Here is a 21339-nt window from a genome sequence, read left to right on the forward strand (position 1 = left end):
CATTTCTCAAAAGATTCCTTTGACTCTCAGCAAAGATTTGCATGCCTGCTTTAATATCTATTTGGAGTGTCCAAGGTGAGTCACATTCCTAATGCAAATCTGCATTTATCAGCTAATTGATTTATCGTCCTTCTTCTTCATCATGAATCAAGTCTGCAAAAACTGAAATTCTTCTTTTTGTCTTGTTTCTGGATTGACAGCTGGGGGTGGTATGGTCTCGCCGGTCTATAACTTCACCTTGTTCAAATGAATCCAAGCTTGACTGCCTTGGACTTTTACTGCTGAGGGAATAACATTTTCACCAATGAATGGCCCATTGAAACGTGGCTCATGCCACTTGCGGGTAAAATCTTTAATTATGACACGATCTCCAGCAAATAATTTAGGTGTAGATAATAGTGCAGTAGATCCCGTTTCTGAATGTTTTTTATCTGTGTTCTGAGACCGACCCCCCTGGCGCTTGAGTTTATCTGAAATGAGAGAGATGCTACAAGCCATATATGTCAAATATTCCCATAACTCATTTCCTAACATTTTTGCTGTTCTCTGGGCCTCACTTCTACTCCTCAATGGAGGTGTAAGAGACGTTCTAACTCACCTCCCTGTTACTAGTTCATGAGGTGTGAGGTGGTGTCTGAACTAGGCTGATTCCGTAAGGCATATAAAGCTAAGGTCAGGCAACATAGCCATCCCTTTTTCAAAGTTAACTTGATTTTGGCTATCTTTTCCTTTAGGAGACCGTTGAGTCTCTCACATAGCCTGTTTGCTGGAGGGTGATAAGCAGAAGAAAACTTGTGCTTAAAGTTCAATAAAAGCCCTGTTCAATTACTTAATTAACAAATGTGGCCCATTATCGCATCTCAGCACTTCACACACACCCCATCTCAGGAAGACTTTGCGCACTAAAAACTTTGCTGTGCAAGTGCCATCAGTGTGTGTACACGGACCTGCCTCGATCTACCTGGAGATGGGACACACCACCACTATCAAATACCTGTATCCACCACCTGCAGCATGTCAACATAATCAATATGTATATGCTGAAAAGGAACATTGAGTCAAGGAATTACTCCTCTAATCGTTTGCAGTGTATGCCCAGCAGTAAACATTTGACATACGATGCGGTTTACTACATAAAATGCAACGTGCTCTAACAAATTTGGAATAAACCAGTCTTCCGCAATCGTTGCTCCAAGACTTTCCCTAGTTACACGCGCAGTGTAGTGCAGCTGTTCAAACGCTCCCTTTAACAATGCTACTGGCATCACCAGCTTTCCAGTGCTATCCTTTCACCATAATGCTTCCGTGGGGGATAAAGAACACCCCCTTCGCTTCCAAAATTACTGCTCTTCCTGCGGTGCACTTCCTTGAATTTCCATCAACTGGGTCATCAGTAATTTATTAAATCCTTCTTGCATCACCATAACTGGGACTACTTTTTCGTTGACATTTGGCGTATCAAAACTTGAGATATCTGCAGAATATGCAACCCTTTTGGCTTCTACATTTGCGGCTTCGTTCCCACAAGAAATAAAAATCTGTTTGCTTAGACTGAGCTGTGCATTTAATGACCGCTATGGCTACTGGGAGTTGTAGTGCTTTAATAAGCCTGTCCAACAAAGATGCGTGCTGACTGGAGTGCCGCCCGCATGGAGGTAGCCCCTCCTTTTCCAACGCGCTAGCCCTGCGTGTACGGTGGACGTCACATAGGTGGAGTAACTGTACAACTTCACTTCCTGCCCATCATGTTTCTCAAGCATGACAATAAGTGCTACCAATTCTGCTGCTTGCGCTGAAAAGTGAGATGGTAGTCTGGCACTTGCTACAATCTCAAACTCACCATTTGCTCTGTGCCTCACTACAGCTGCACCAGAATGCCTTTCTCCACTAATTTGATCAATTTTCAAAGAATCATCAATAAAGAGAATTTCCCCTCCTGGCAAGGCATTCTCTCTTACACACAGTATATCATCATAAAATTCCATGTAATTTGCACAATCATGCACATGGTTGCATTCTGTCACTGGCTCAGCTATAAATGTGGCAGGATTCACTATTTTACATCTGTCAATTTTGATAGTTGGGTTCGAAATCATTCCCTCATAGGGTGAAGCTCTCTGTGATGTCAACGTACCTTTAGGTTTCTCTAAAATGGCAAACAGAGCATGATCTTTGAAGAGGGTCATAGAGCAGCCCATCACAATGCTTGTAGACTTGTCAATTGCGAATGCGGCGGCTGCCAATAACTGTTTGCAAGGAAAATGCCCTTTCATAACTGGGTCTAGCATCCCACTGTAATATGCTAAAGGCTTTTACCCCAGTGTGGTCCTCTGTGCAAGCACTGAAATCATGACGGTTCCATTTGTGTGTGAAAACAAATAAAATTCCTCAGCAAAATTTGGAATTCCTAAAACGGGGGCCATACAAATTGCTTTCTCAACTCCTCAAATCCTTCCTCCATTTCCTGAGTCCATTCTATTGTAACTTTGCCCATTTGTGCCTTTCTTAAAGCCTGCAAAAGGGGTTTTGTATGTGAACTTTAATTAAACACCCAGGCTCTAACATAATTACATAATCCCCAAAACAGTTGCATCTGTTTTACCGTATGTGGTTTTGCAGTTTTCATAATCGCCTCAGCCCTTTCAGGTGTCACCTTTTTTCCCTCATGTGAAATCAACTGTCCTATATATAACACCTCTTCTTGGCAATATTGCAATTTATCCTTGTCTACCTTGTATCCCTTGCCTGCTAAAATAGTCATCATCTGAGTCGAGACCTGTCTGCACTTACCTTCTGTGGTGCTACAAATTAAAATGTCATCTACGTACTGTATCACTGCATTTTTCAAATCAACATTGCCTTGATCCATCTGTAGGACTCTGTTAAAGTTGATGGAGACTCACAGTACCCTTGGTGCATCCTAGTATGTTACAGACGAGCCTGGCAGAAGGTAAATGAAGTCAAGTGTTGTGAGTCCTTGTGCAACGGGATTAAGAAAAACACTTTTTTCAAATCAATCACCATGAAATATCGAGCTTCCATTGGGATACTACATAGTATCATTGCTGGTTTCGGAAGTAAAGTAAACTCTGCATCTACAATCTGGTTAATCAGTCTCATATCGTGTATGAAGCTCCACGACCCTCCCTTTGATTTTTTGATAGGATACAGTGCAATATTACACAATGATTCTGATGGCACCAGAATACCTTGTCCCATCATTGCTGAAATGGTCTTAAATATACCCTCATCAGCCTCTCGAGACATGGGGGTACTGTCTTGCTCAAGGTAAAATCACTCCTGGCTTCAGCTTTATTTTTACTTGCCCTATCCCTTTAAACAGACCTACATCCTAGGGACCTGTGGTCCATAGGACACTGGGGACTTTCTCCAAGTCCTTCTCAAAAAACGCTGGACAATGTTGCATTATTGCCATTCGTTATGGGACTTCCCTCTTCTCTATTCTAATCCAATATGTGATGCTCATGAAGAACACTACTTCATCTTCTGTTGGGTCATCTCTAAAAATGTCATTGTCAGTATGTCAGTCAGCCTGTACCCTTCTTCGAGAGCTATCACTGTCCTTCATGGTCTACCCTTGTCATCTACTCCTTCGAGCATTGCCATTTCCCTTCATCCTATGGCTGCTTCTAGTTCTATAGGTATAGTCTGTCCCCCCCATTCGTCTATAGGTATCTGTGGTCTAAACAAGAATTCATCAGGTATCCTCACAGCTTCCCCACTAAGCCAGGTAGCCATGTCAGTAGAATGCTCACCCCATTAAGAAAAACCTCTGGCTCTACTGAAACGTCTCGCAGAGCCACTTGCCCTATGAACGCCAGCACAAATTCGCCCACATTCATGTAGTGTATTCCAGGAGTGGAACACACTATCCCTTCATCAGTAAATGAAATCATCATATTCATTTCTGTCATCAAATCTCTTCCCAAAATGTTAACTGGTGTCTGTCATGAATACAACAATGGAACAGACATATCACACTCTGCTGTGGAGACTGGTAATTCATCAGTGAAAGGAATTCAACTTGTAGCTCCAGAGAACCCTTGAGCATTCATGGCAATTCCTGACATCGGATATTTTCCCTCTCGTATACATGAACAAATAGCTCCAGTGTCTACTAAAAAAGAAAAAGATGTGCCTCCTGTCGTCACATCGACCCTTGGTTCCTGTTGGGGTCTGGTGTCACAGATAGTACTGAACACATCAAGTCACCCTGTGAGCTGTCCTATTGTGGATACATGCATACCTCCTATTCTAGTGTCAATAGTTGTCCTGTGTTTGCATACTGCTGTGTCTGCATGGGGGCGTGTTGCGCCTTCCCCATGGTGGATTCATTTGCACTTTCTCTGGTTGCTGTGTCTCTTGCATTTGTGGCACTTGTATTTCAGACACTGTCTGATCTTGGGCATACCCTTCCCTGGCTTGAGTGCTATATGGTGGAGTATAAGCTGTTCTCCCTCCAGTGAATTGTCGATTCTGTACATTCCCTTGGCTCCCGCATAAGTTTGCAATGTGTCCTGTCATCCCACAAGTTCAACATATAAGAGGCTCTCGTCTAACAAGTCCTCCCTGGTTAAATCCTCCTTGCATATTCTGATTCTCATTTTGTGCTTTTTGAAATCCTCCTCGATAGCCCATACCTCTGCCTCGTGGCATGAACCCATAACAACCTTGGTCCATCGGGTGCTGATTATTCGCCTGCGATGTACCCACTTTCTGCTGTATCCCTAGTCCTTCTCTGCTTGTCAAAACCGCTCCTTCTATGGTGTATTTTGACAATTTCTTCTGAAGTAACTTGGCTTCCACAACTTTGCAGGCCTCATCCTTCTTCTTGTTTTTCTCCTGCAATAGCCGACAGTGATTCACTATTGTCAACTGTATCTCAGCCGATGGTTTGGCTTCCATTCCCACCAGTTTCTTCATCTGTCTCTGCACTGGCTCGGGCAACCCTTGACATAAAATATGGTAAAATAATGACAGTGTTTTTTTCCCACGGCTCCTTCATTTCAAGTTGCCAACGCGCTTGGATACTTTGAATGTAAGCAATAGGATCTTCAGCTTCCTTCATCTTATGTGTCATAATTGCACACGTAGATGATGTGTTAGGATACTGCATCCTGAGAGCCCTCCATATGTCTGCTCTGCAATTATTAAACAGCGCTCCATCATGAGCTGTGTTTTGTGCTGTCACACTCGAATACCCTGCTCGCCTCCATATGTCGTCAGCTCTTTCCCCAAGAATAGCTGCAAGAGACCCTTAATGTCCCCTATGGCCAATGTGTTTCCTCCTGTCATCTTTTCTAAATCATATATACATTTCCCAGCACCATATGTCAAACTCGGGGGCTTGCACCTTAAATTGTCCTTATCCATTTGTGGCCATGGAATATACTGTGGTCTAGTTTCCCCTTTTTCCAATAAGGGAAACTGCGTAAACCCTAACCCGCAGTCAGATCCCATTGTCTGTCTATCCATGGTGGGGACAATCATTCCTGAACATCTCCTTGCTGTTAACAATCTGAATCTGCTCACATAGGGCAGTAATTCTGCCTTCTCATTATACGATCATCCTCGGGGACATTCTGGATATGGTATGGGATGTGGCGTTCTGTCCTTAGGTTGATCCAGATCCGACCTTCTTACTTCCTTGTCTTTCTGCAGGATGCCTTCTGGGGTGCTTGTGCTACCTTCCTGACCTCCAAGGACAGATTCTCTTTCTTCGCCTGACATGTCCTGTCCCCAAGCGGTATGACTACCCTCTCCTTCAACCTGATCTAGGTCGAGTCTGCTTAAGGACAAGGCTCTATGCTCGAAACAAAATAGATTTTCTTCTTCACTTTGTGGTTTAAATGCTAAGGACACATCCCCTTTCCCTCAACTTTCATAGCTGCTACCTTCCTTCCATTCCTGATAAGCCTTATCAATTCTATCACCAAAACTTCCTATATCAAAATCTTCCTCTTCTAATGTTACTCTAGATGTCCCTGCTGTTGCTTCCTTTAACGGAAGAAACTCTTCTATTCTGTCACATCGTATTACTTGACTCGGTTCTACTGGCTCCTTTTGAATTAGGCTAACAGCCTCAAAATCCTGCTGTCTCCTCCTTCGTTCTAATTCTCCATCTCGTTCTCTTTGCTTTTTCACCGCTTTTCTAATTCTCTCTTCCTCTTGTGTTATCTCTTCTCTCTTCACTCCTGCTCTACTTTCTTCCTCTTCCCTTCATCTCTGTATTCTTTTGTCCCTTAATTTCTGCGCTTCCTCCGTTTCTCTCTTACTTTCTCTTCTATCCTCTTCTTCCATTGATCTCTGCCGATTGTCATGCTTTCTTTGCTCCTCTGCCCTTTCTTCTTTCTTTTGTTGCTCCTCCGGATACATCTGCTTTCGCCGCTGTCTGCTCTTTCTTTTGTATTCGTCTTCCTTCAATCTTTTCCAAGTTCCCTGTCATTCCTCTCCTGTTCATCTTTGTCTTCCTTTTGCCTAACTTCCTCAATGCTTTTCCCATCGAGCTTGATTAATATCTGTCCTCCCATCCATTCGTTCTGCACAAGTGTTATCACGTCAGCTTTATCCTTCTCTCCTTTCTATATCTTAATCTCTCGTTCTATTTCTGTCGAAACATTTGATCCCTCACTCTTTTCTTCCTTGTCTTTTATACTCTTAAAGACCTCCTCTTTTCTATTAATCTCCTCTGGGCTATCATCACTGCTATACATGGGTGGTTCGTATTTCGGATTACTATACCCCGTCGCTGCTTTCAGTTCCCTTAATGGATACAACCCTTCTTCTTCTATATCAATGCCTTTCACTTCAGGCGAGGTAAGGGGAGCTGAGGGCTCAACACCTTCCTCCTTACACTGGTTAAGCATCCACTCCTCGGGTGGCGGATCTTCCCTCTCTTCCTGGTACATCTTTCAAAGCTCTAAAATAGCTAATCCTTTCTCTAATTTCTTCCACGTGTATGCAGCGTGCAATTATGTGGTCATGTGTTGCAAATGCTTTTGAAAGTGATACTCTGTTAGGGAGAATTCTCAAAAATGTGCCAATTCCCTCTACCTAAGAGACCCCCATCAACTGTGCTGGATTTTGAGGACTTGATTTTTTTACCTGGAAAGAGTGTGAGCCTTTTTTCCCACTCTCTCATGTATGTTTGTGTGAATGTTACCTCTGTGTGTCTTTTTGGTTATGGAGTCTACCAAACTCCATAGGCATCATCTTTTACAATTGTGTCACAAAGCACCTTCAGTGCAGTGCCACAGGGAAGTCTTTCAGATTTCCCAAGGTTTAAATACCTTCTCTGAGATCAACTACTGTTTCCCAGAACAGTGGAGTGAAATTGACTTCACTTAGTCCTGTAAATTTCTAGACCCAGCACACCCTATCTTATAATAGAGTGCTGGAGGGGCTACTTAGTATCCCCTATGTCTAGCTACTCATGTAACAGTCAAATGTTACCCTTTCCTCTCAGAATGGCTGGAGGCAGTGGTTTTACAAGGAACTGGCATGATTTATCCCGACCGACCCATGTTTTTCAAGATGGCGCCTGAGCCTCTTTTGTTAAAACGGTCCCGGTCTTCTTTTTTCGCCATTTCTTTTTGGAAATGTCCTTCTCGAGTTTTTCTCTGCGCGCCAAACCAGGTTTGGTCTCTTTGTTCATTCGCCTTTGGCGGGCTTCAGGAGTGAAACCTGCCTCTGGCTCCAAAGAGTCTGGGGTATACAGGAAGTGAGGGAGGTGCCCGGAACTTCCTGTACTTAGTCTCCTAGGAGACCCAAATGCACTCTGTGCTGATTGGCTGGCTGATGGTCCGGCAAGGACAGCCACCCTGCTGGGTGAGTGGCAGCTAGGCTGGAATGAATGGGAGAGAACTGAATAGAAGGCGAGTCTCTGGGCTTGGAAGGCAGAGTCGACCACTGGACGAAGGAAGCAAAGAAGAGCTTGAAGAGGACAGCTGCTGCAACTTCTTGGACCGTTGGTTTGCCCGGTGAAGCCCTGCTGCATGTCCGAATTGCCAAGTTTGCATCGACAGAGAAGCCCTGCAAAGGACGACTTCTACCTTTGAGTTGGTAGGACCAATCAACTCCCAAGTAAGCCACCTGATCACCCATCTCTGAGCTGGTTGTATTTCCTCAGAGTTGCTGCAGGAAACTGTAGAGCCAGGGAGAGGGACACCAGATTGAGTGCGTTGTTTGTAAGCTGGCCTAAAGCTTTTGGAAGATCCTCTGGATTCCCATGAAGTAGGACTGACCAAGCCTGACCCCCCTCAGTCGAGTGCGGGACCTCAGATGTGAGCAAAGTCCACCTTGACAGCCAGGAACTACGCTTATTGCTATTTGCTGTACCGCAAGGAACTGAAATGCGAAACAGCCACTGAAAGTAAAGTTTGCCGGTTGCCAGCTTTGATGGTGGCAATACAGTGCAGGAGTCCCCTGATGTCCTCCCTCTTGTCCCCACGACTGAGGCCCAGGAACCGTGAGATCTGCAGAGCTGTACAGGGACAGAAGTCTTCAGCTGCATCTTTTTCTCACATACTAATGTACTGTAAAAACTAGCCTAAGAGAACTTACCTCTTAATGTGGAAGTGCTTATAACTTCTGCAACTCACAAGTCTAATCCGCTTGTGGCCCTACATTTGATTCTTCTTGTTCTCAAAGACTCCTAAGAACTTGTGCAAAGACCTTTCCATTTACGTACCTGAAGTGCTGCATCCTATACAAAGACTTTGGCCTATTGACTTTGGCTTATCCTATTGAATTGAATGACTCTTCTCAGAGCTATCTGAAATTATTTGCCCTGCTTATGACTATTTGTATTTCTTGTGTTTCCATAACTTTTGCCTTTTACTTACTTTTTAAAGAGTATTCTGTATGCCAACAGTAGGGTATTACTGTCCCCAACACCCTTGTTACTGAAGTCACCTGTGGATGTAGGTTGTGTCTGTTGACCATCCCAAAAGGGCCTTGTCTGATCCAGAAACTCAGAGTGTACAGTATTGAAGTATATTTGTGTGTTCCTATTCTATTGCTTCCTTCTGAAGAAGGCTTTATAATTCACTGATAAATAAATTGTTAATTTTTTTATGCAAGAAACCTTGAGTGTAAGAGTTTATTTGAATACCTGTAACTGTGAATCTTTGTGTAACTCCACTACAGCTCACATTTCCCCTCTTGAGATAAACCTGGCTACTCAACACGCTACCAAAACTGTGTAGTACAAGCTTATACCAAAGGTTGGGTTGCCTATACCTGTAGTCATAGTTGTTTGTAGTGTTGCCACTGAGGGTACTGCATACAAACTTTGCCTAACATCCTCCTTGTGGCCACGACATGAACATCTTATCTGCCGTGCATTTCACCCATTCTGCACTATACTGTTTGAGCTTGGGAATGTGTTTTGGCAATGTCTTACATAAATGCATCAAAGGAGTGATATCTCCCATTGTGACAAGTCTCAATTGACTGTTGATACTAACTAGATTTTATAAGACGGCTTTCACTGCTTTTCAATACTTTTAAAACAATAAATATGAGCACGCCCCAACAAATCGCTGCTCAAGCCTCTACCCTTTTTCAATTATCTCTGTCTCTGAATTAGTGCCAATTTCTCCACTAAGTTATCTACTTATAGCTTCTCAATTCTTCTATACAATAATTTCATTTTGCCTCCTCAATATTTCTACTTCAACAGGCAAACAAGACAAATTAGTCGACTTATGCATATACTTAAAAATCTTTTGTGATCACCTATCTTTTCTCTTTGACTCTGATCAATATCCTGTAACAGGATTTAAATTGTCTTCTTATATGTACCTGTTCATACGTAGCCTAGTGACTCCAACTGGAGTGTAATATAATTTCTTCTGAAAACTCCCTTGAGCCAGGACTCGTTCGGCACTATCTCCATTCCCTTCAATCTACTCACCATTCGATCGTTTGACTAAAGACTTTCTGGGCCTCATAACGACCCAGGCGCTAATGGGTTAACGGCGCCGTAAAAGGCTGCAGCACCGTTAACCTATTAGCGCCTAATTACAAGGTCTACTTTAACGGCTGGTTTTACCAGCCGTTAAAGTAGGGACCCGCAAAGGGACGTTGGTGCTAAGTACGGTGGGATGGGAATGGGGAAGGGCCATGGCGGCATGGGGAATTACCGCCCCGCCAACCTCGGAATGGGGTGGTAATTCCCCATTCCGCCATGGCGGAGTCAGTAAGTTACCGGCATGGACCATGGTGCTATTAGCACCATGGTCCAACGCCTGGGTCGTAATGAGGCCCTCTGTATCGTCTCCTCCTCCAACCGACCACTTTTGCCTTCCGTCCGCAAAGCGACTGTGGAACCAGGTAGGGATTTCGTCAAAGAGGGACCCTGCCCACTGTCTCGATATTCTTGCAAGATTTCTATTCGGCCGCTCTCCACAGGAAACCCTGCGATCTTCAGCAGGTGGGTGAGACTTCCTGTATAGGCATTTGGCTGTTCCTCTACACTATGGTGCTGTTTCTGTCATTGGAGGGCACGTCAGAATGAAACATGAGGGTAATTACAAGCAGGTGACTCCACACAGTAATAAAAAACGTATACCCTCAGAAAGAAAATAGATGTTTGACATTAGTTGGAACATTTTGCAGCTATAGACAACAAAAAAAGAATGCCATTGTTGCTCAAGTTAGAACATACATATGTTGGCTTTGCACCATCGTGCCAGCATTTTCCCCTATAAGAACACACCTGTGATGGCTTTGCCTAAAAATACCAGTATTTCGCCCTGTAGGAACACAGCAGTGATAGCTTAGTTTCACTATGCCAGTATTTGCCACTGGAACAGTAAAACTGTGATGGCTTTGCCCCTACAATGCAAGTTTTGGCTCCGGTAAGAACATAGCTGTGATGACTTTGCCCCAATAATGCCAGTATTTGTCCCTATAAGAACATACCTGTGATGGATTTTCCCAAGCATGCCAGAATTCTCACCTGTAAGTCAACACCTGTGATGGTTTTACCCCAACCTGGCAGTATTTTCCCTTTTAAAACCCGACCTGTGATGGCTTTCCCAGAACCGTGCCAGTATTTCCCCCTGTAAGAGCATGCCTGTGATGACTTTGCCCTAGAAGTGGCAGTATTTGCATCTGTGAGAACACAGTGGAGATGGCTTTGCCCAAAAATCCCAGAATATCCCCCTGTCAGATCACAGGTGCGATAGCTTTGATTCATTATGCCAACATTTGCCCCTTGAAGAGTAAAACTGTGATAGCTTTGCCCCTACAATGCCAGTATTGGCCCCAGCAAGAACACACCTGTGATGGCATTGCCCCACAAATACCAGCAATTGCTCTTGCAAGAATACAGCTGTGATGGCTTTACCCCAACCTGCCAGTTTTTTCCCTTGTAAGAACCAACCTGTGATGGCTTTGCCAGAACCGTGCCAGTATTTCCCCCATGTAAGAGCATGCCTGTGATGGCTTTGCCCTAGAAGTGGCAGTATTTGCATCTGTGAGAACACTATTACTAATACTACAAGCATTACGCTGTTTTTCACGGTAAGGCTGGCAGTGCACATGCTCAGTTCTCAACGTGCAGACATCCTAAGAGAAGTGTAGATGTAGGATTCATGTGCACTCCACCAACTACCACAGTGGTGGTTTCCTGCGCTCAGGCTGATCTAGAGTGGGGATTGTGCCCATGCTTCAGGTGATAAGACCTGGGGTTGAGGTGCTGAAAAAGAAAATGGAGATAGTGGAGGCAGGTGCAAATAGAGCTATGGGTGGGGGGGGGTATTTAGTTAGATCAGGAAGATGGGGTAATAGGCTTGTTGCTGCTTGGATGTGTGGGATCCCGAAGGTCGTGCCTTGACTGAAAGGTCTTGGTGAAGATGTATGGTGACTGTAGTGAGTCATTGGTTTGGCAACGTTTTTGGCAAGCATGCGTCATTAATTTTAAGTACATGTCAGATGTATGTGGGTGGGCAATGAACTTTAGATGTTTTCCAGTGATCCCTTAAAACATGGAAGCTATTAGGGGATTACACAGCATTTTCCCAACATAGTCCCCAAGCGATTGCCGCCTGTGCCTACCAAAGCTTATGCTGTCAATCACAGATGTGAGACTGTGCGTGAGTCGGTGAAGGTGTGGGGTGCAAAATGGATGAAACGTGTAGCTGCAGAAAAAAGGTCTGAAAATTGATGTGACAAACCTGTATGGCAGCGATCCAGTGGTGACCTGTAGGTTGACAGCCGATAGGTATTGGGTTCTGGCATTCAAACGCCTTGCCCCCATAGTCAAAGAAAGTAGCAACTCACACCAACACTCAAAGACAGAGTATCAAAACCTCAATACATGAGGTGCAGGTAGCCAGGGAAGAGTGTGTGCTAATTTATTTAGGCCTTTTGCATAGGGCAGTGTGTCTGGATGTTAATGTTAAAGGACATTTATACTGTGCACTATGACCACCGGAGTGGTCCCTTAGCGCTCTGGTGGATCTGAAAGGTAAGAGGGTAGGGCGGGTCAATAGGGTGTAGCGGGTTAAAGGTAGAGGACATTAGTGATGTCTGTTGGCAGCTTCAGTTCACTTAACACTGTTCGCTGAGCATGGGTGCAATTTACTGATTGGTAGACTCGCATGCGCTTTTGTGCGAGACTATGTGTGGTTAGTTCTGTTGTTGCAGTGTAGTGAAGTGCATGTGACTTGCTGTGCAAAAAACTGGTTGTGCTTGTTTAGGGTGTGAGAGGTGTAAGCAGAGAGTTGAGGCTACTAGTAGATGGGTTATTGGGGTTACCTTGTTGTTTCAGACATCTGTGTTAGGTGTCTCTGCCCTCGCTTTCTGCAGGAGCGTTCTCTTGGCGGTTCATTTGTCTGGTACTGCGTGAGGCGGTGGCATGTCTCTGTGAATGTCTAGTGATCTGTCTGTGGGAGGGAAGTTGTTGAGGGCCTCCCCCTCCCCAGGGTTGAGATAGCTACGGTTGTGGGTTGCTCTTTGGTTGTCAGTGGGGTCTGCCTGCCCTTGCCTCTGTGATCACCTGGGGTGCGGTCTCCTCCCTCCAAATCCTAAGTGCTCCCTGTCCTGTCCTTGTACCTCGCAGGGGCCAGGAACACTAGTGTTCCCCGTGCATCCCCATCACGTCAATGGCCACCATGGAAATGGAAAATTAACTACATGTAGTTCCCTTCTGCCCCAATCCATGGTGGCCATCTTGATTTGTAGTTTTTTCTCAAGTTGAGAAATGGCAAACGTGCTGTTTCTTAACTTGTTAAAAACTCGAGGTACTAATAGCAATATAACCTTCATGGGGGCATTAACAGCCAGGTAATGCCCATAGATTACGTTAAAGCACTCGCTTCTCTCTGGCTTTTTACTTATGCCCCGGGGCATTACTTGACCTGGTAATGCCCTCCTACTCGGGTTATATTGCTTAATTAGAACATTGGAATGATGGCAGTTCCATTGCCGACAATGCAGTGGCTGACGGCAATAATTGATGATGTAAGACCTCTGTACATTCCAATGATTCGCCTTGTCTGTCCTTGTTTTAAACAACACATTCTTTCCTCATTGGTTGTAATGGTCTAACAGTAATAATGCCCCGGTACTCAGGCCATTGCCAGGTGGCATTGTCACAAGGCCCTCGTTAAAACCCTGGCGAAGGAAAGGGCAGTTTCCACCTGGTAAGGCCTTCAGAATGCAGGGTTATTGCTTAATGAGCAAAGGCACATGAAGTTTGAAAGTGGGGCAGACCATTAGACTTCTCAGATTACAGTCCATAACTACTGGTACAGGCCTTTAGAATCTCTCTCAAAAAGCAGCTGGTTCAAACCCCTTTTTAATGGTTTTATGGTGTTCAACGGCTGAGTTTGCTGTGATTTGTTTCAATAGGTTCTACTTGTTTTATGTTTGTTTTACAACCGAAATGAACAAAAGTAAACTAAAATCACTGACAATGAGCAAAGGTGCGGCTGCAGACTAGTGGGAGAGAGGTTGGATGTGGCCCATAACCCTGGTGAGGCATGAAGACTAGCATTATTGACCTGCTCCGCAGACAATAATACTACATTATGCCAGGCAATGTAGGTCACATCCTTGTATTGTATTGTATTGTTTATTTACATAACGCCTATACACAGGCCAGTGTTTCAAAGGGCTCAAGGAGGGTGGGAACACAGGGGGGTTGGGAGGTAACAACAGTCGCTCAGAGCTGTTGAAACTCTGAGACAATAATAGTCTGCAGAGGCAGAGTAAGTGCATAAAATACATTTAACAGTGTGGGATATAGCAAATAGGCCTGACGGCGATTCTGCAATTTTAACTGTACAGTTGGGGTGAAGACAGGGGAGAAACAGACAAGACGATTTTCAGGCATGGTGCGTACGGATCGAGAAGTGCCCAGAGGGTCAAGGGAGGGGAGGGTCAAGTGCATCCGGTCGGTTGAGACTGGGGTAAGTGCAGAGAAGAGAGACACTCTCTTGGGTTAATTTCTCAGTGCGTTGAGTGAGGGTGGGGTGTAGGGCCCTGAGGCAAGTGCAAGAGAACTGGCAGGGGGTGCCAGGGACCAGTGAGACTCTGAGGTACACCAGGCGGCCAGTCAGCATGCTGTAAGGAATAGGAGTAAGAGAGGCAAAGGAGAGGGAGCTAAGTTAGCATGGTAGATGGAGAGAGAAGGAAGGGGAGAAGAGAAAGGTCTTGAGGAGTTTCTAGAATTTCAGGAGATCCTGCTCAAGATGTAGGGTGGCAGGAAGACTATTCCAGAGGGAGGCATCTGCTGAGGATAAGGATCTCCAACCAAATCTCTTCTTGGAGAACCGACTCACTGCCAGAAGGTTGGAGGTAGATGAGCGGAGAGCTTGTGAGGGACAGTATTTAGGTAGGCAGCTTTGCAGGTAGGTAGGCCCAATGCCCCAGAAAGCATTGTGGACAATGCAAATGGTCCTGAATTTGATCCTTGCAGCCACGGGGAGCTAGTGGAGGGATTTCAGTGCCGGACAGATGCAGTCCCTGGGCTTAAGGCCAAGAATAAGTCTTGCGGTTCTGTTCTGGATGAGTTGCAGAGGGCACAGGGCAGAAGAAGGGAGGTTGAGGAAGAGGCTATAGCAATAGTCCATCCTGGAGAGAACCAGGGCTCTGGAGACACCGAGCCTCTTGGGGAAAGGGAGAAAGGGTAGAATACCTCTGAGGAGCTGTCACTGATAGTTACATTTTTTAGAGATGTATGAAATGTGAGATGAGAAGGAGAGAGTGGAATCAAAGATTACTCCAAGGTATCTTGCTTCGCAGGTGGCTGCAGGTGCTGGGCCAAGGGAAGCCGGCCAGAGTGAAAGTGGAAACGCGGAGCAGGGGTCCCAATGCGCATGATCTAAGTCTTAGTGGTGTTGATTCTATTACCACTAACATGGGGACTTATGTTGTGCTATTCACAACAGTAGACATTTTGATGCAGGCTTATATTACACAACATAAAACCAAAACAGTGACGGGTGAAAGGTTTTGAATTTATCTATTAATGTAAACCACTGGCATTGCTCTGGGCAACCTTCCACACCACTGTTTTTTTGCCCGTCTGTGCCATTGAAAAAGTGGTCCGGCCATATGCAAATCAGTTAGGTACTGGACCCCTTTTGCAAATGGCGCAGACGGGCTAAAAATCGGTGGTGTGGAAGATTGCCCAGAGCAATGCCAGTGGTTCAGATTCATTTGAAACTTTTTGGGTTTTGGTTTGTCTCCCTATGTGAGAGAGAGTTGCCCAGATGGGGGTCCCTTGCTCGCTGCAACATAGGGAACCAAGCTGCACCTCACTGAGGAGGCCCAACAAGGACAAAACATGTCTGGGGTTGTTTGTGTTTCCATGCAGAGGTGACCTGGCACAGCAGTTCGGGCAGGGCTGCTCATATTGGTGGCAGTACCTAACTGTTTTGCATATGGCTGGACCCCTTTTGCAATGATGCAGACTGGCTAAAAAATTGTGATGTGGAAGGTTGCCCAGCGCAATGCCAGTGGTTCAGATCAATTTGAAACCTTCCACCCTTCACTTTTTTGGTTTTAGATTACACAACATACAACAGTTTGAAACAGAGACTTTCACTTAAGGTTGGCTGTCAAATCTGGCAATAGTCTGTGGGTGGCAGTTAAAAATTATCAGGCAGCATCTTAAGTCTCTTCTGCCAGGAACGTTTGTGGCCTCACTAACCACATCACCTTGTTTACATGGCTCCATTCCCCATCACAGTCTAAGCAGTGAGGCCCAGAACTGAAAGGCCATGGATTCAAACAACCATCTTTTGCACTGTGAGAGGAGCTATTTCGAGACTGGTAGAATCTGGGGCAGGCCCCGGTGGCAGAAGTGCCCATTGCTTGCCCCGTTACAGACCCTGGCTGCGCTTAAAGGATATCGATTTTTTCTTTTCTCATTCCAATGTCAACAGAAATTCTAAAACATCCCCACCATATACACAGTATTTTAAAACAAATGTTCACTGGATTACCATGTGTTCTCATTGGGTGGCTCCAGAAGCATAGCCAGAATTGTCTAACAATTGGGGCCTGGAGCTAATGTAGTTGGGCCCACTGCAGTGACATTATCATAAGTAAATGCCCACAAAGCGTTAATGAGTGGGCATTTACAGATTTTGGGTGGGATTGCCAACTCAGGCCCTACCATGTCTACGCCTCTGGGTGGCTCCGCCCCGTGCAATCAGAAGCTGGCGCTTTCCATCTACAAAGATGACGTGTGCCTGCCCCTCTCATTTGAGGATGCATTCTAACCCTCTACATCTCATCCCATTTACCCGCCTCTCCAACATGCTTCAGAATAATCCTCCACTGCCTGTCCTCGGCCATATTATTCTTTGTTAGCATGTCCACAGCACTGCTTTCCTTGATCCCGACAGTGCTCATTCTAGGCTGGAGGAGCCCTGTTATTTAGCCTATAGCCTGTTGCATGGCGGGACTTGCATGTTTGCATTTCCAGGTATATCTATTAGTCTTCGGGTCACATTAGGAGAAGAGTGCACACTGATTGGTCCTTGCTGCATCCTTCATTTCATGCTCTCATGAGTGAATCATAGCCATAAAGTAGCAATATTCCCACTATGTAAGATCTATCTGATCATCTTATTATTTTGCCAGATCATTTGCCATTTGATTGATTGATTGATTGATTGATTGATTGGAATTTGTAATGTGTATATCCTTCTGGAACCAAGCAGAGACCTGCATCGAGGCGCAGATGTTAATTTCCACTACCACACATTAGGCGGAGTAAGAAGTGACTGGAACAGAAAGGTTTTCAGGTTCTTCCGGAATAGGGCAATGGAACAGATATTTCTCAGGTCATCTGGAAGTGCGTTCCAGAGACGGGGGCCCTTGTTGGAAAAGCTCAGATCACCACAGAAGACACAATGAGATAAAGGGACAGTCAACATGTTTTTGCAGGCTGAGCGCAAAACAAGTGGGGACTGAAGAAGCTTTATTTTTTAAACCAAATACTCAGGTGCCGTCCCGTAGATACACTTGTGTAAGACAAAATCTCCTGAATTCAATTCTCTTCGGGACCGGTAGCCAATGCAGCTTCCTTCGATGGGTGGAGATGGGGACTGTTTCCGGCATATTAAATACCAGTCTGACAGCGGCATTCTGGGTCACCTGAAGCCGCTGGAGTTGACTCTCCGGTGCTCCCAGGAGATGAGTGCCACAATAGTCAAGTCTGGAATTGGCCATTGTCCCCACATCCACTGCTCGGTCTGATAATGAGATGAGAGGCAGAATAGGTTTTAAGAGCCTAAGTTGGTAAAACACAGATTTAACCACCTCTGAAAAATGGGCATCACACCCTAAAGAGGCTTGCCAAATGCAACCAAGATTTTTTTCCTTATTTGAGTATGATGTGGCTGCATCAAAGATGACTAGGCTGGGGGTAGTTGCATGAAACTTGTTTATAAGATGTTTTGGGCCAAACACTATGACCTCTGTTTTAGAGGGATTAAGCTGAAGCTTGCATTCAATCATCCAGCTTTTGATTGCGGCGGCACAAGCTAGAATACGTTTGATCGCATCTGGTACGCTTTTTATTTTAACATAGATTCGCGCATCGTCTGCGTAGGAGTGGTTATTTTAAGTTAAACTTTGAAAAGATGTCCATTGGAAGTCGAAGATAAATTTTAAATAAGATTAGAGACAATGACGATCCCTGTGGTACTCCACATAAAACCCGCAGGGCTTCAGAATAGAATCCTTCAACCTTCCTAAAAAAGAGGAAAACCCTGTCAATGCATCTTCTGAGACCTTAGCAACCTTGGAGAGTCTGGACAACAAGAGTCCGAAGTCAACCGCATCACAGGCCGCTGATAAATCGAGCATGATCAACATGCTCAGATCACCTTCATCAGCAGCCCTTAAAATATCTTTCAAACAGCCACCAAAGCTGTCTCAGTCCCATGCCCGGCCATAAAAATCAGGACCGGAAAGTATTGAGAATAGTATTATCCACCAAGCATTTCTGCAGCTGTATAGTAACAGCTTTTTCCAGAATCGTTGAGGGCCAAGACAAACCAGCAATTGGGCGATAGTTTAACGGAGCCTGAGGATCCAACAAAAGTTGTTTTAATAACGGCGTGAGAACTCTTTTCTTGAGTTCTAATGGGACTTTTCCCTGAGCCAGAGCAGGATTCACAAAACCTGTTATAAAGAGTTTCAGGAGAGGGGCATTCTTCACTGCAAGATATGCTTGAATGGGGTTGTAGTCATAATTAGTGGGTTTAAGTTTTTAAATCATGACTTCAATATCTTTCTGGTCAACCGGTAAGAAAAACTGGACCGTAAAGGGATCCATTTAGTTTGAGGACCTTGAGCCTGAATAGAAGTGTGTGCTTCAGTAGTTTGAGAACCAAAATTGGTTCGAATACCATTAATCTTTTCATTAAAGAAAACATTACATTAATTTGCCAAAGTGTGGGAAGGGATTAAATTAGATGATGCACAGGCTGGTGAGGTAAGATTTTGTACTATGAGGAATAGTTTTTTAGATTGATTATTTGCAGATACAATTTGTATTTGAAAATACCTATTCCATGTTTGTACGCCACCAGTGCCTTTTTTGCGCTTTGGCGAGAGGATACATCTTTGGTTTTCAGCCAGATTTCTTCTGTCCTCCAATAGTTTTGCTGTAGTTCTTTTAAGAGAATTGGAAAGCCACTGATTATTCTTATTTTTATTTTGACTTTACACTTTCAAGGGAGCTTTTAAATGACAGTACTTCTTCCGAGATGTCATATTAATCTGATGAATTTGCAATTAATTGTGTCCCTGTGATAGCATCCAGGGCTTTCTTACTGCAGGACAAGACCATACTTATAGGAACATCTTTCGGAAAATAACAACATGGTTAATGGCAATAGAGAATGCCACAACCAGGTGGTATGACCATGTAACTGCCAGATTTTCATGATGGATAAGATTCAAACCCTTAGAGGGAGCTAACACTCGGCAGTGTCCCAAGTTGTGAGAAACTAAAGGGGTTAACAATGATAAATCATGAGCTACCAGTAGCTCATTCAACCGCAACCAATCAGCATTAGAGGGGACATTACACCAGACGTTAAAGTCCCCCAAAATCAACAATCTGGAACATTGTAGGGCTTCCGATCCAAGATAAAGATCTAACTTCTTCAGGAAAAGGCCAATGGGGTCTGGCAGTCGATAAGATAGTATGACCTGCATAGATTCATTGGCTGATGTGCTTAGAGTCAAACCTGCACATTTTCATCCCATTTAATGGCCTAGAAATTCCAAATTCAATTGTTAATTTAAAAATAATAGCAATCCTCCCTCCTTTCTTGCACTCCCGGTTTTCAAATTTGATAGAGAAACCAGTGGGGACAAGTAAATGAAAATTTAAAACAGAATTAGCCGGAAACCATGTTTCTGTGATAAAAAGACAATCTAGACTGTGTGTGATAATCAAATCTTTCAGAGCCACAGCATTTTTTATTGCTGACCTGGGTTGATAAGAGCTCTCCGCAACCAAGAATTCTGACTTTAATCAATAGCCCCCTTAATTGAATCAAGAGGACTACTGGGTTTGTCAAGGCCCAACTGTCTAATTTTGTTCAACCTGCTAAGGCCAAAGGAACCCGGGCATCGCTCAGCCCCAACAAAAGCTCATGAGTATACATAATTTCCAAATAGATCGGTCACGTCTAGATTTAAGACATTATCCAGCTAAAATAATATCAATTATATGATGCAGGCTAACTAAAATGCACCTCCTTACCAATTTAATCCTTAATTCAATCAGTCCAACGAGTCCGACTCGCCAATTTTCGATCCGGTCGAACAGGCCAAACAGGCTTTGCGTCAGTCTATTCAAAGAGATCGGTCAAGAATCTACTGCTCTCCAAGAGCACATTCAAGAAGAAATGCGCTGGCGGAAGAAGACTTGCTGTCATAGACCCAAAAAGGGAGAATGCACTCCCCAACAATCTAAGAACATGACTTGACTGCCGGAGGTCCAGAAAGCCATCAAAAACATTACCCGAGCGGTGACATGCGTTAACCCGCCCTGCCCACCGGCCGGACTGCTCAATCAACGTACCCAACATCCTCCACTAAAGACATGGAGTGACCGCACTCCCAATCCCTTGAAGACGGCACTTATTTGCTGTGTACAATTTAGCTACTGGCACTTACTTCTGATATATGTAAAGCTGTATTATGGTAAGGATTTTTTATGCTGCGCGAGTCATCGTGTAGAGATCCAACATCTCCTGTAATAACATATTCTTCTTTAACATAAACCTCAAGTGTGTGGTCATCTCCCGTCATGTCCATAGGCATCCATGAATGTGACTCTTCCTTTAGCCATGGACGGTCCCACTCCTTCAAGCCCTTGTATTCTCCATGACTCCTCTTTATTACCCTCGGTGATCTGCAGTGGCTTTCTCACCTGGTACCGTGGCACAACCCCCCCCCCCAAGAAAATACTCCCAGCTGTGAAGTGGCAATGATGACTATCAAGGCATGCCTCAGAAGGGAAGGCCTCCAGTGAACACAGCAGAGGATCCTACGGTCAGCACCTCCATTGGTCCACTTAACCCACGCAGTATGAGTTCCATAAATCGCCGCCCCTGTGCAGGTCCCCTATGCATGGGGACGCTGGTGGAGACTGGGTGTCGGTGAGTCACATGGGCAGGAGGCGCGGAGACTGATCTGAGAAAGGAAGGCACTTTATAGGGGTGAGTGGGGGTACCCTAAAGTAGTTTTGAGAATTGTCTCATACATGAAAAGCAAAGGGGGGGGGGGCATTTTCACAGAAGCTGGAGGTAGTGACATGCTGAAACCTATCTT

The sequence above is a fragment of the Ambystoma mexicanum genome, chromosome 13 (assembly GCF_040938575.1).
Source record: "Ambystoma mexicanum isolate Mex_15411 chromosome 13, UKY_AmexF1_1, whole genome shotgun sequence".
Taxonomy (NCBI): Eukaryota; Metazoa; Chordata; class Amphibia; order Caudata; family Ambystomatidae; genus Ambystoma; species Ambystoma mexicanum.